This window comes from Perognathus longimembris, chromosome 1 (assembly GCF_023159225.1).
Source record: "Perognathus longimembris pacificus isolate PPM17 chromosome 1, ASM2315922v1, whole genome shotgun sequence".
NCBI lineage: Eukaryota > Metazoa > Chordata > Mammalia > Rodentia > Heteromyidae > Perognathus > Perognathus longimembris.
The window spans coordinates 6938672-6951715 of record NC_063161.1 but is presented as its reverse complement, the minus strand read 5'-3'; the positions used below and the strand labels follow the sequence as shown (position 1 = coordinate 6951715).

General features: G+C 51.8%; 1 long non-coding RNA gene across 1 annotated transcript; it reads right to left on the bottom strand.

Annotated features, from left to right (window-relative positions):
* Positions 1-8978: 8978 nt before the first annotated feature.
* Positions 8979-11598, bottom strand: LOC125353693. Its single transcript, XR_007211348.1, has 2 exons — positions 11514-11598; positions 8979-9032 (listed from the first exon to the last, which is right to left on the bottom strand). It is a non-coding gene; the product is annotated as an uncharacterized LOC125353693 (long non-coding RNA).
* Between the last annotated feature and the right edge of the window lie 1446 nt (positions 11599-13044).

The following is a 13044-nucleotide window of genomic DNA, read 5'->3' as shown; positions in this document are numbered from 1 at the left end:
GAATGACAGAAGCAGCAAAGGACTTGCTATTAAGCAAGGGTCATTGGGGGAGACTGTCAACCCATTGTCAAGATAGCATCAACTGATGCTAACAGAACAAATGTTTAGAATGTGAATTTTATTTGGAATTCACACATTCCAGGTTATATTACATCAGTCAGTCAATAAATGTGAATGCTCTAAAAAAAAAAAAAAAAAAAAAAACCCACCTGGAAGTGGAACTGTGGCTCAAGTGGTAGAGAGAAAAAGCTACGGAACAGTGCCCAGGCCTTGAATGCTGTACTTTGGGGGGCTGGGGCAGGGGAAGCATTAACCTAGAGATGAAGTAGAAAGCCCTAAAGGGAGCTATAAGATCTGGATGTAGGAAACCCAAAACCCAGCTCCCACTCCCAGGGCTGCTGGGAGTATAAATAAGCCAGGATTGAAGGCTGGAACCAGTTTCTTGGGAGAGGAGGCCTCCCCGGGAGCGTCCACATGTGACCCAGTGGCTGCCACAGGGTGACCTGCCACTTCCCATCAGGTGAGAAGCTCAGCCAATACCGGGCAAAGCAGAGCCCACAGGAACGCTGGAGGCAAGATCACAGTGGCCGTCCCTCCTTCTTCCTCCCAGCCTGCCTGGTCTCTCACTTGCTCTGAGCTGGAGTCTTTCATGGAAACAGGCGAGAAAGCTCAAATGTGATGTGCAGTAGTCCCCTCTCCAGCAGATAGGATGGTGTGTGTGTGTGTGTGTGTGTGTGTGTGTGTGTGTGTGTGTGTGTGTGTGTGCAGCCATTGCACCTAGCTTTAGTTAGGGTGATAACTACTCCTGCCGCCCTTCCTGAGCACCATGAGAACACGGTGTTACCAAACATGGAAAGCTAACTTCCAATAAAGTAGCATCAGGAAGCGGGAGAGAGAGAAGAAAAGACACACCAAGATAGCAAAGAAGAAAATGCCCACATGGCTCCAGGCTTGGCTTCTCTAACTGGGCACTGGGACTGGGACTTGACTGGGACTTGAACTCAGCGCCTCAAGCTTTCTCTTGGCCTTCTCCCTCAAGGCTGGTGCTGTACCACTTGAGCTAGGCCTCCACTTCTGGCTTTTTTGCTGGCTAATTGGAGGTCAGAGCCTCTTGGATTTGTCTGCCCCGCCCACTTGGCTTTGAACCACCATCCTCAGATCTCAGCCTCCTGCGTAGCTAGGCTTACAGGTGTGAGCCCCTTCTCCTCACATTGGTTTCTGACTAGGAACCCCAGCTGCCTGCGGTGTGGCCGGACTCCCTCTTTTCTGCTCTGTCTGCCTGGAAGCCTAGACAGATCTCTCTAGAGACCATGTGACTCAGGCGGAATCTGGGATGGCAAGGTAGGTTCAGAGGCACAAACAGAAGGGACGAGGCTTGAGAGAGAAGGAGGAAACACAATGGCCCCGACGTAGCCATGCTCCTGGCCTTGCGTGACCAGCGAGGGGAAGGGGTCCCAGCCAGGGGGAGCTTTGTCATTGGAAGGCATGGATGGCTGCGCTGGAGAAGCAGGGTCTCGAGGGGGTGGGGAGGAGGGCCGGTCCCCCACTGCCCTGACTCCCACCCTCCTCCCGGGCCATGCCTCCCCCACCCGCTGCGCTGGGGGGCCGCTGGCTGGCATTAGGGGGCTGAGCGCATCAGAGCACCCTGTGGCTTGGTTTAGCAATCCCTCTTGGGCTACATCTTCCTGCTCTAGTCCTTTCACCCTCACTCACGCCAGAAGCCAGTGGCTGCGACTCCCCTTTCTCCACCGGCGGCCCAAGACAGCAGGGTCCCCCGGTCTTTTAGGGACACACTGCCCTTGTCGGCCCTGGGGCTGCTCGAACTCACCACCGTCTGTTTGGGTGTGAGACACTTTTGCAGTGCTGTTCATGGTCCTGAAGCCCAACTGCCCTTCTCCCTGGGGGCTGTGGGGATGGCGGGGCACCCCACTCTGGGGTGGGGTGGGGGAGGGAGAGACAGAGAGGAAGAGGGAGCTGGAAAATCCTGCCACCCAGATGTTGCCAGGGGGAAGAAGATGGGACTGTACTGGGTGGGCATGTGCAAAGATGACTGGCCGTTAGCTCCACGTCACCATCTCCCTCTGGGGAGAGTTCGTGGAAGGGGACACCACGGGGAGTTCCTGGACTTCAGACTCCGTGCTGGACTCTCCGGCGTCTCCCCGGGGCCTGTGGTTCGGTGGTCGGTGTCTGTTGCTTGAACTGATGGGATGTTGAGTGGACAAGGAAGATCCTGAGCTGGATTCCTGGAGTTTGCTTTGAGGAGGGTAGAGAGGCCAACAAGCGAGGTCCAACTCCATCTCAGGAGTTTGCCATTCGCTTCTTGCGCCGAGTCCTGGCCACAAGGGAGGCCACGGGTGATGGAACTCTGCCTTGTTCTCATAGCTCAAAGATGGCTCCCACGGCTCAGGGGGGCCACTGACCACCCTTCCTGGGGTGGGGTGGGGGTGGGGGTGGGGGGCTTCCTGAAATTCTCCAGCCCAGTCTGCAGCCCAGAATCTTCATCTAGATGTTAACATTCCACTTCCTCACCCCTCCCCAGGTGACAGGCACCGGAGTGCCTCCAAGCAGATGGGGCAGGGAACTTAAACCATAGGTTCCCGCACCTGCCGGACTGCTACCCGAAACTCAAGCTACCCGCGAGCCTGCCCCCTGCCCACGACCCTGCTTATGCCCCTCCATTCCTGCCGCCACGACACCATGCCCCGCGTCTCCTGTCTCCCCTCGGGTCACGGTGGCGTCCCTCTTCAACGCGCCATTAAAGCTGATCCAGTACTGACAAGAAAAATAAGTCAGGCTCCTAGACGTGTGACCCCACCGTGAGCAATACCACTCCCCCGCCCCGGGACGGTGAGCTGAGGGCCAAGTTCCCAGCCCCCCCAGGCCACCACAACATCTGTGCTCCCCTAGATATGGAACCTTGCTCCTGTGCCAGGGCACCGTCAGGGCGAGCACACACCCTGGGGACCCTCTGGAGGTCGTGGCAAGGTGAGAAGCTGGATCAAGAGATGGTAGCCGTTCCCGACGAGAGAGTGGAGCCAGGAGCTTGCGCGGAAGGGCTCTCCCCTTTCCCCCAAGCCGCGGGCCTCATTCACAGTCCCGTTTCGGATAGCACAGGTAATGAACGGCTTCCAACCAAGATATCACCTGAGGAAAAGCCAATAAAGACAGACGGGCCCTGGCAGGGACCCAAGCGGCAGCTCAGGTGCCCCGCTTCGGGGCCACAGGCCGGTGATTTCCTTCAGCTGAGGCGTGAGTCAGCTTGGCAGCCGCCCAGACACCCATCGGGATGGAGAGGAGCAGCCAGCGTGCACGTCGAGGGCGTTCTCCAAAGGAGGGGGCCGAGCTTGGCGCCGGGGGTCACGCCCTAATCCTAGCTGCTCGGGAGGCTGAGGTCTGAGGATCGCGGTTCCGAGCCAGCCTGGGCAGGAAAGTCCCTAACGCTCTCATCTCCAATTAACCTCCAGAAAACCACAAGTGGAGCTATGGCTCAAGGCGTAGAGTGTTATGCTAGTCTTGAGCTGAAACTCTCAGGGAAAGTGCCCAGACCCTGAGTTCAAGTCCCATGACTCACACACACACACACACACACACACACAGGCTGGGGATGTGGCTTAGTGGTAGAGTGCTCACCTAGCATGCATGAAGCCCTGGGTTCGATTCCTCAGCACCACATAAATACAAAAAGCCCGAAGTGGCGCTGTGGCTCAGGAAGTAGAGTGCTAGCCTTGAGAAAAAAAAAAAAAAAACATAAAAAGAAAGAAAGAAAGAAAAAAGAAGCCAAGGACAGTGCTCAGGCCCTGAGTACCAAACCCCAACACTGGCAAAAAAAAAAAAAAAAAAGTAGGAACACTAAATATTTCCTGAGCCATTGTCCCTGTACTTCACTACAGTGGTCAGTGATTTGTGGGCCTCTGGCATACTCACAAATTGATTTGTAATTTAAAAGAAGTCGAGGACCAGTGGCTCACGCCTGTAATGTTAGCTAATTGGAAAGCTGAGATCTGAGGATCCTGATTCAAAGCCAGCTCAGGCAGGAAAGTTCATGAGACTTATCTCCAAGTAACCGGCAAAAAGCTGGAGATGGAGGTGCGACTCAAATGGTAGAGCCACTTAAGCAGAAAAAGCTGAGCAAGAAAATGAGGCCTGGAGTTCATGTCCCAGTACCAGCACAAAAAGGAGCCGCAATGATTTTAAACTAACAGGTGAAACAGCCATGCTCCTTGGGAGGCTGAAGTAGGAGAATTGTACATTCAAACAATAATCTCTAAGTGAGCCACACGGAGAGAACCTGTCTTCAACAAAAGGAACAAAGATGAGAAAAAGAAATAAAATACGGGATAGCATTTTAAACATTGGTAATTGTTTTGTTTCAATGAGATGGCCTTCCTTCCCTTCCTTCCTTCCTTCCTTCCTTCCTTCCTTCCTTCCTTCCTTCCTTCCTCCTTCCTTCCTTCCTCCCTTCCTCCCTCCCTCCCTCCCTCCCTCCCTCCCTCCCTCCCATAGGGCAGGGATGGGCAATTAGTGAATCCCCCCCCTTGGCATCACTGTGATTGGCTCAGAAGTGGACACATGACCACAATGTTTGTCCAATCAGTGTGAAGCTCAGTTTTCCTTCCCCCCCTCCCTTCCCCTGGGAATTGTGGGAGCAGCTTTGGTCCAGATGATGGGGAGGGGTGGGCTGCGAGGTTTGTCCCTGCCAGAACCGTTTTTTTTTTTTTTTTCCCTCCCCCAAGCCAGGCTTAACTGAAAAGAAGCCAACACAAAGAGGACAGAGCCAAGACACCTGCAGCTTTGAGAGCCAGAGCCCTGACATCACCCATGCCTTAATTAGTTCCATGTATGGGTGAATCCACCGCGTTGGGTTTCTCACCCCTGCCTGACCCGCGCCTTACCTGTTTTGCCTGCACCATGCTGAACAAATAGGCAGTGGAACTTGGCCCGGATTACATGATGTTCTTCTTCCTCTTCTTCTTCTTCTTTAATGATTACTTTCTTGAACCGTGAAGCCAGGTCCAGATGTGGACTATGAACTCTGTTCTGCGAATCCAGCTGCGGGAGGCGCATCCATCCATCCGCCTTTCTGCCCCGGAGCACCGGCCCTTCTTCCCGCAGCCATGGCTGCCTCCAGCCTGGCACCGATCCCAAAGCACCATTTCTAGTCCATGACTCACAAAGTAAATAATCTCCGAGTGAAAAGCCTCTTATCGTACTTTGGCAGGAAAAACAAGATGGCAAGCCAGACAGCATTTTTCCTCCGTGTTTGAACCCCATGTGTGCCAAGGACTCCTTTATGCCCTGCCCGTGAGCCGTGTGGGCTGGCTCAAAAGCCAAAAGTATTGGCTTACGTGTGTGCACATTAATAACTGCTTTTCTCCAGCAGAGGCTCTCGGGTGTGTGCAGTGTTCCACGGAGGGAGCGATGAAGAGAGTTTCTCCGTGTCCTTTTGGCTCTGTCCCACCCAGCGATCTTTACAGTGACCTTCAGAGCTGGCGAGGAGCATTTTGGTCACAGTGACGGACGTGTAGGTGCGTTTGCTGAGGACAGCAACGTGGAGCCAGGGCTCTGTGCCTGGAGTCACCTTGCACCCAGAGTTCACAAGACCGAGCAATCTTGTACTAGAATGCACTACTTTGTGCTTGTTCTGGAAAAACTGGATCGGTTGCTTTTGTGTGTGTGTGTGAAGGTAATAGAAAACTTGTTAATATGTTTTTATTGGCATTAATCACGCGTGCAAGGAGCTTCATTCTGACATATCCCCGAATGCCCGCGCTAGGCCTTGATCGGACCCCCCCCACCCCCCTCCCTTCTCCACCTCCTTTCCCCCCCCCCCCTTCCCAAACCACTCTCGGCTGCGTCCTTCCATTTTCACATGTGGGCATAATGAGCTGTGATATTTGCCTTCCTTCACCCTCTCCCTGCACTCACTAGTAGCACACCCAAGACAGGACGTATCCCAACTTCCTGCTCCTCACTTTTGTTACACCGCAGGCTAATGGTTCCAAAGGGCTTCGTCATGGTGTGGCACACATGTGCTTGCCATCCTTAAATTAGACCGGTCATAATGTATACACACACACACACACACACACACACACACACACACACACGGTCTCTGGTATGCATATATATGGTCTCTCTGGAAAATGGCCATTTTTAGTCTTCTGTGAAGCCTCCATTCTGGTTTCCACAGTGGCTCCTTTCCGTTCCCACCGGCAGCGTGGCAGCTCCCCTCCTCACAGACTCCCGGCACCTGCTCTTTGTGTTCTTCACGATGGCCATTCTCACTGGGGGTGAGTGAAATCTCCATGCCAAAATTTTGCTGTGCATTTACGTTACGGCAAGAATTGTTGAGCACGTCTTTTTTTGCCAGTCCTGGGCCTTGGACTCAGGGCCTGAGCACTGTCCCTGGCTTCTTTTTGCTCAAGGCTAGCACTCTGCCACTTGAGCCACAGCGCCACTTCTGGCCATTTTCTATATATGTGGTGCTGGGGAATCGAACCCAGGGCTTCATGTATACGAGGCAAGCGCTCTTGCCACCAGGCCATATTCCCAGCCCACTTGTACTTCTTTTGAGAATGTCTTTTCAGTTCGTTTGACCATTTATTAATGGGGTTGTTGATTGTTTGGGTGGTTAGTTTTATGAGTTCTCTCTCTATTCTGCATATGAATCCCTTGTCAGATGTACACAGCTAGTAAGATTTTCTTTAGCCTACTGTTTCCTTGGCTGTGCAGAAGCTTTCTACCGTCGGGCAATGCCATGGGTCAACCCTAGCTCCTATTCGTTGAACTACTGGACTCCTATTCAGGAAGTTCTTGCCTAAGCCAATAACTTCTAGTGTTTTCTCTATTCTCTCCTATAGTAGTTTCAAATTTCCAGGCCTTCATCCTACATCAAGACCCTTGATCTTGCGGGGTTCCGGGGGCTTATGCCCGGAATCATAGCTACTCGGGAGGGAGAGAATCTTGGTTCAGGGCCAGTCTGGGCAAGAAAGTTGGAGAGACTCTTATCTCTAATTAACCACTAGAAAAGCAAAGCAGGGCTGCAGCTTCAAAGTGACAGAGGGCTGGCCTTGAGCAAAAGAGATCAGGGCCAGCGCAGAGGTCCTGAATTCAAGTCCTATGACCAATAACAAAACCCTGATCCACTGTACCATAAGATGGGGCCTCACCATGTAGCCCAGGCTGGCCTTGAGCTCATGCTCTTCCTGCTACTGCCTCCCAAGGCCTGGGATTACAAGCCTGCACTACCCTGTACACCTTCAAAAACATTTTTATAGTTTCAAACTACTACTTATCAGCATTTTAATTTTAATAGTAATATGTTGAGGGCTGGAGAAAAGTAGATTTAGGGCTCAGCAAGTAAGTCTTCAAGTATGCCAAACAAAATGTATCACAGAAGCCTGGCCATTTCCAGAGACCATACATAAGCATACCAGAGACCATACATATATATCTATGTGTGTGTGTACATTATGACCGTCTAATTTAAGGATGGCAAGCACATGTGTGCCACACCATGATGAAGCCCTTTTGAACCATGTATCATATGTAAAATCATTTCTCCAGGGTTCATGCAGTGGCATACTTCAGTTACACTGAAGAGCTATTTCTTTTCTTTTCTTCACCCCCCCCCCCGCCATCCCCCACCCCCCTGCCAGTCCTGGGGCTTGGACTCAGGGCCTGGGCACTGTCCCTGAGCTTCTGTTGCTCAAGGTTAGCACTCTGCCACGTGAGCCACAGCACCACTTCCAGCTTTTTCTGTGTATGTGGTGCTGAGGAATCGAACACAGGGCTTCATGCGTGCTAGGCAAGCTCTCTACCGCTCAGCCACATTCCCAGCCCTGGAGAGCTATTCCTTGTATTTATGGTGCTCTCCTGAGGTTTTATGCTGCCCCTTTCATCATTACATCTTGAAGAACCTTATTGTAGTCATTAACCTATTTTGTAGAGATATTAGAACACAATACGAACTACAAACATCCAAAACTAAGGTCTGAATAGTACCTGTGGGGAGAAGCCAGTCATGTCCTTTTATAGGAGACATCCTTCGAAGTGGTAGCTCTTATGAGTTTATTTTTAGATGCAGTGCACCAGCCTTCAATGAAAAAGGTGAGAGCATGATCCTGAGTTCAAGTCCCAGTACTCACACACAAAACAGTTTGGTGTTTTTTTTTTGCAGTTGTGGGATTTGAACTCAGGGCCTGGGCACTGAACCTGAGCTCTTTTGCTCAAGGCTTGGGCTCTTGCACTTTGAACCACAGCCAGGGCTGGCTTTGAACCAGGATCCCCAGATCTCAGCCTTCTGATTGATTTCTTAAACAGCAGAGGGCTGAACTTCAACCCAACAAGGGGGAGGATTTGCATCCTATCTTGCTTGCTTCCATGGTCCCCATGGATTTTGAACTGTGACCCTCAGATCTAGATCTCAGTTCCCTGAATACCTAGGATTATAGGCATGAGCCACCAGCCCCAGGGATTTTTTTTTTTTTTAATCCTTCAGATGTTATTTCTAGGTGTCTCGAACTCAGGGTCTGGGCCCTGTCCCCTACCTTTCTCCGCTCTGCCATTCTGAGCCACGGCTCCACCTCCACCCTTTTACTGGTTAATAGAAGTATCATGGCCTTCCCTGCCTGGGCTGGATTCGAACCGCGATCCTCAGATCTCAGGCTCTGGAGTGGCAGGGCGCCTGGCTTCCTGCTGCCCTCTTTAGACACATTTTGCAGCTTCCTGAGTTCAACTCCTGCCTTCCTGACCCACGGGTGCGGGTGGTGTCCGGTCCCGGTAGAAGCGGTAAGGGGCCCCGCACCCCTCAGCCAGGCTGGAGGGGAGCTAGATGGAGGCTTCGCGGGCCCGGTGGTGCAGGGGTCCAGCGGGCAGTGCCCCGGGTGGTCCCCCCTCCCTCCCTGCCTCGCCCCTCGTCCCCCTGCCCCGCACCCCGTGCTGGACCCCAGGCTTGCAGCTGTCCCTGAGCTTCTTTGTGCTCAAGGCTGGCACTCTGCCCACTTGAGCCACAGCGCCGCTTCTGGCCTTTTCTGTGCATGTGGTGCTGAGGAATCGAACCCGGGGCCTTGTGCACGCCGGGCGAGCGCTCTACCAAAGGTTTGCAGGCCGCTCCCAATCCAGAGACCCAGACACGGGGCAGAGACTGAGGGCGTGGCGCTGGCCGGCGGCGCCCCAGCCTGAGGGGCGGTCCCCGGGCTTCCGGGGGCGGGGCTGGCAGAGGAGGGGCTGGCGAGGGGGCGGAGCGAGCGGCGCCCCGCCCCCCGAGGCCTCGCGCGCCCCCTCCTGGTGGCGGCCGGAACAGCAGCAGCGGCAGCAGCTCCCCGCGGAGAATCCAGGACCAGCTCAAGGGACTGATGGATGGTGGAAGATGTTGGCTCTACAGGACATACCTCGTATACATGAAGCCCTGTTTGTTTCTACACCTGATGTGTTTTCTTTTCTTTTTTTTTTTTTCTTTTTGGCCAGTCCTGGGCCTTGGACTCAGGGCCTGAGCACTGTCCCTGGCTTCTTTATTTTGCTCAAGGCTAGCACTCTTCCACTTGAAGCCACAGCGCCACTTCTGGCTGTTTTCTATATATGTGGTGATGGGGAATCGAACCCAGGGCTTCATGTATGGGAGGCGAGCACTCTTGCCGCTAGGCCATATCCCCAGCCCCGACGTGTTCATTTTTACACCTGAATATTCAGGCTGGCCTCCTACCTCAGCCGTTCCAGGCCTGAATTATGTCACACCCGGCTGGCTACTGTTGAGTTCTAAGAAGATAACAGTTGGGGTTGGGCAGGGTGGGGGGTGGGAGGAAGAGTACTGGGACTTGAACTCAGGGCCTCTCACTTTCCCTTAGCGTCGTTGCTCAAGACTGGAGCTCTGCCACTTGAAATTGCACCTGTACTTCCAGCTTGTTGGTGGTTAGAGATAAGAGTCTTTCAGATTTATCTGCCTAGGTAAATAAATCAGCCAAGCTATGTGTAGATAGGATTACAGGTGTTAAGCTGCTGATACCCACTCAACTGATAATAATTCTTGTCTGGTGTTTTGTTTTGTTGTCTCTTGCCGGTCCTGGGGTTTGAACTCAGTGCTTAGCCTCTGCCCCTGGAGTTTTTCCACTCAGGGCTAGCGCTCTAACACTTGAGCCACAGCTCCACTTCCAGCTTTTTGGAGGTTAATTGGATATGAGTCTCGCAGGTTTTCCTGTCCCTTACATGGCTTTAAACGACGATCCTCAGATCTCAGCCTCCCGAATAGCTAGGATTACAGCTTTGAGCCCCCAGTGCCCGGCTTTAGATGTCTGTTTTAATATATTTTTTCTCTCCTTGTACGTGGCTTGTCATCTCATTCTCTTAACAGTCTTTCACAGCACAGTTGTTGGTCTCAATGAACTGCACCTTACTTTTTCATGGACCATGGCTTTGGTGTTGTATGTGAAATAGCATTTCAATACCCCAAATCATCTACCATACTTCCTGTGCTATCTTCTCCGAGTTTATAGTTTTGCCTTGACATTTAAATCTATGATGGATTTTGACTTCATTTTGATAGGTTTTTGTTACAATTGTAGCAACCTTTTTCCAAAATGACTGCTGTATTGTATTGCCTTTCCAACACTGTTGAAGACCAGTGATTTGACTGTTGATGTGTCTGCTTTGAAGACCAGTGACTTGACTGTTGATGTGTCTGCTCCCCGCTTCTCTCTTCCTCCTTCTCTCTCTCTCTTTCCCCTCTCCTTTCTCCCCTGTCTCTCCTCTCTCCCCTCTCTCTTTCCCTCTCTCCCTCTCTCCCCCTGTCCTGGGGCTTGAACTCAGGGCCTCTGAGCACTGTCCCAGGGACTTATGTCCAGTTAACGCAAAAGAGCCAAAAGTGGAGATGGGATTCGAGGGGTAGAGCATTAGCCATGAGTGATAAAGCCAAGAGACAGGCAAAGTCCTGAGTTCAAGCCCCATTTTACACACACACACACACACACACACACACACACACACAATTAGTTGTCTCCAGGTCTCTTTGTGCCAGTACCAAACTGTTTTTGTTCCTGTTGCTCTGTAGGAATTTGGAGTCTGGTGTTATGATGGCACCCGTGGTTCTCTTTTTATTAAGAATTGCTTTGGGGGCTGGGGATATAGCCTAGTGGCAAGAGTGCCTGCCTCGGATACACGAGGCCCTAGGTTCAATTCCCCAGCACCACATATACAGAAAACGGCCAGAAGCGGCGCTGTGGCTCAAGTGGCAGAGTGCTAGCCTTGAGCGGGAAGAAGCCAGGGACAGTGCTCAGGCCCTGAGTCCAAGGCCCAGGACTGGCCAAAAAAAAAAAAAAAGAATTGCTTTGGCTATCCAGGGTCTTCTCTGCTTCCACGTGGACTTGAGGTTGAGTTTTCTAATTCTGTGAGGAATTGTTTTGTTCTGTTTTTTTGCCAGTCCTGGGGCTTGAACTCAAGGCCTGGGCACTGTCCCTGACTTCTTTTTGCTCAAGGCTAGCACTCTGCCCCTTGAGCCACAGCGCCCCTTCTGACTTTACCTATATATGTGGTGCTGAGGAATCGAACCCAGGGCTTCATGCATGCCAGGCAAGCACTCTACCACTAAGCCACCTTCCCAGCCCTCTGTGAGGAACTGTGTGGGGATTTGGGTGGGTATTGCCTTGAATCTGTGCATTGCTTTTTTTTTTTTTGCAGCTGGGCATTTTCACACGATTAATTCTACCAACCCACGAGCATGAGATGTCTTTTCCTCTTCCGGTGAATGGAGACTTGGAACTGCTTCCGCAGTCCCTCGGCAGAATGGCCGGCATGGCGCCCGTGGGACTCGCCCTTGGGGGGGGGGGGGCGCGTGGGGACTGGCGGCACCCAGGGGACTCCAGATGCCGGGCAGGGAGACGCGGGGCCTCTGCCAGCCAAATCCAGAACTCTGAACTCAAGGACGTGGCGGGCGCCCGCGGCCCCACCTCCCGGGCAAGGGCAGAACCCTGTCAGCTCAAGCCAAGGCAACAGTGAAGCTGGGGCTGGCGGTCACTCGCCTTGTGAACATGACCATCCTGCCCGAAGCGATCCACGGACACAGTGCGGCGCCCATCAGAATCCCAATGTCATTCTTCCCAGCCATGTAAGTATCCGTTCACAAATTCCGAATAAATGACCCCAAATAGGAAACATACAAAGGGTATCACGGATGTTATTACGATACTAGACTTCAAATTATACTACAGAGCCATAGTAACAAAAAAAATAGCTTGGTACTGGCATAAAAACCTGCATGAAGACCAATGAAAGATTCTAGAAGACCCAGGAATAAAACCACCTACCACTGGGCACCAGGGGCTCACGCCTGTCATCCTAGCTACTCAGGAGGCTGAGATCTGAGCAAAGTCCAACTAACCACCAGAAAGCCAGAAATGGAGCTGTAGCTCAAGTAGTTGGGCACTAGCATAGAATACAAAAGCTCTGGGCAGAGCCCAGGCCCTGAATTCAAGCCCAGTACCTACATCAAAAGAAAGAATCGAAAAGAAAACAAATAACAAAAAAAATGTCAGTGAGGATGTGGAAGAGAAGGAATCTTCATGCACAGTCAGTGGAAATGTGAACTAGTGCAACCACTGTGGAAATCAGCATGAAAGTTCCTCACAAATAGACCCTCCTACATCAATCTACCAGAAGGACACTTGCCTATCTGTATTTATTGCATCAGAGTTCACATTAACCAAATGACAGATTCGCAATGGGATAGACACACACACACACACACACACACACACACACACACACACACACACCATGACACAGCCATAAAGAAAAAATGAAATCATGTTATCGGCAGGAAAACAGATGCCATTGGAAGCATGGTACTGAGTGAGACAAAGCTCAAAAGGCAAAATCTCAACATTTCACTCATAGGAAGCAGCGAGATGTGACCTTGGCATCTAAGTGTGAACACCTGTCTGTATACACGCGTGCACACACATCTACACACACACCTAGTGTGGCCAGTATGACTAGCTTAACATTTCTTTTTTTTAATTTATTGTCAAAGTGATATACAGAGAGGTTACAGTT